Here is a 2,077-nt window from a genome sequence, read left to right on the forward strand (position 1 = left end):
ATGATCTATCCACTGGTATAACTGGGACGTTAAAAGTCCACAACTATTATATTACTGTCAATTTCTTTTTTTAATGTTTAATAGCTACTTAATGCATTTAGATACTCCCATGTTAGGTGTATAAATATTTATAATTCTTACATCATCTTTGTTAGATTGTTGCCTTTATCATTACGTAGTACATCTCTTGCTCCAGTCTTTCTTTTGAAGTCTGTTTTGTCTGATGGGAGTATTACTCCCCCAGCTTTCTTTTCACTCCCATTTGTAGGGTTTATCCCTCAACCCCAGAACCACTGTGATAGATTGTGTGATCATTCAGCTGATGAAGATCTTGGGATCTGGAAGCACATTCTTGGGATCTAGAAGCATTTCCTTTGCAGTATAGATACTGTAGTAGGCAGCTTGGTAGATGACAATACCCTGCACAGACACATTGGAGCCTTGGTACAGGTCCTTAATCCCATCAGATTTGTAGACCTTAACCAGGCAGTCACTGAGGCCTCTGAATTCCCTGTTAACTCAGCTTTGCCCACATCAGCTGATGGACAGATATGGGCAAAATCAAGAGGATACACAAAACAGGAATGTGGCCCCAGCGGCGTCACCCAATGCCAAATTCCCTGAAAAGTAGCACCAAAACTAGATTCTCTTGTCCACATCACCTGGGAATATCTGCTTGTATTTTTCTTTGAAGGCAGAGCTAAGAGCCTGGATGGGGAAGTATCTGATGACATTGGCCAGGTTACCATGACAGAAGGACAGGATTCCCTGCTCCTTGGAGATATGAACCATGCAGTCTAGAGAGTGCTCTTGTATTGCTTATCTGTGGATATGCTTGCTGGCATGCTGCACCTATAGCAGCAGCCTGACCCTCTCCATAGGTACTACCTCAGTCTTAGGAGATGGCCATAGCCACTCCATCCACCAGGAAGTCCTTGGCAAAGGACACAGTGACTTCTGTCATGGTGGAAGGAAAGAAGAGGTAGGCAACTGTGGGACTACGATAGGAACCAGCTGGGGCTCCCAGATTCTGGGCTCATTCTTTCTTATGACTGAGTCCTATTCCATTGTATGTGTTGTATACACCATATCTTCTTTATCCATTCATCTATTGATGGACACTTGGGTTGCTTCCATCATTTGGCTGTTTGTAAATAATGCAGTAAACATAGGGGTGCATATGTCCTTTCAAATTAGTGTTTTTGTACTCTTTGGGTAAATACCCAGTAGTGAAATTACTAGATCATATAATAATTCTATTCTTTTTTAATGTGGATTTTTCCCCCAGGTTTATTGAGAAATAATGGATATACATTACTGTATAAGATTAAGGTATACATGAAGGTTTGATTTATGTATATTGTGAAATGATTATTGTATTATGTTCAGCTAACATCCATCATCATATAAACACAATAAGAAACAAAATTTAAAAATTCTCCTTGTAATTAGAACTCTTAGATCTAGTTTCAACAAATTTCTTATATATAATATAGCAGTGTAAGCTGGAGTCCTTCTGTTGTACCCCGTATCTCTAGTACTGACTTATAACTGGAAATCTGCAAATTTTGACTCCCTTCCTCCAATTCCCTCTCCCTGCACCCTTGACCTCTGGCAATCACATGGCTGTTTTCTTTTTCTATGAGTTGTTTTGTTGTTGTTGCCTTTTAAAATTCAACATTTGGGTCATACAGAATTCTTTTAAAAATTATTTTTTATCACGATAACTATACTCTTTAATCCTCATCACCTATTTCTTCCATTCCCCCCCCAACCTCCTTTCTGATAACCATCAGTTTATCTATAGTTAAGAATCTGTTTCTTGGTTTGTCTTTTTTTCCCTTGCTCATTTATTAAATTCCACATAGAAGTGAGATTATATGGTATGTGTCTTTGTCTTATTTCACTTATTATTGTAGTGTCTAGCTCTATCCATGGTGTTGCAAATGGAAATATTACATTGTTTTCTATGGTTGAATAATATTTCATTGTAAATATATTACCACATTTTTATCCACTCATCTATCAATGGATGCTTAGGCTGCTTTCATAGCAGCCTATTGTAAGCAACAAACAA

At 38.1% G+C, this 2,077-nt stretch overlaps 1 pseudogene; it reads right to left on the reverse strand.

The window, feature by feature from the left end:
* Nucleotides 1-252: 252 nt before the first annotated feature.
* Nucleotides 253-964, reverse strand: LOC129522222 (ADP/ATP translocase 2-like; annotated as a pseudogene).
* Nucleotides 965-2,077: the final 1,113 nt, after the last annotated feature.

This window comes from Nyctereutes procyonoides, unplaced genomic scaffold (assembly GCF_905146905.1).
Source record: "Nyctereutes procyonoides isolate TBG_1078 unplaced genomic scaffold, NYPRO_anot_genome, whole genome shotgun sequence".
Classification (NCBI taxonomy): Eukaryota; Metazoa; Chordata; class Mammalia; order Carnivora; family Canidae; genus Nyctereutes; species Nyctereutes procyonoides.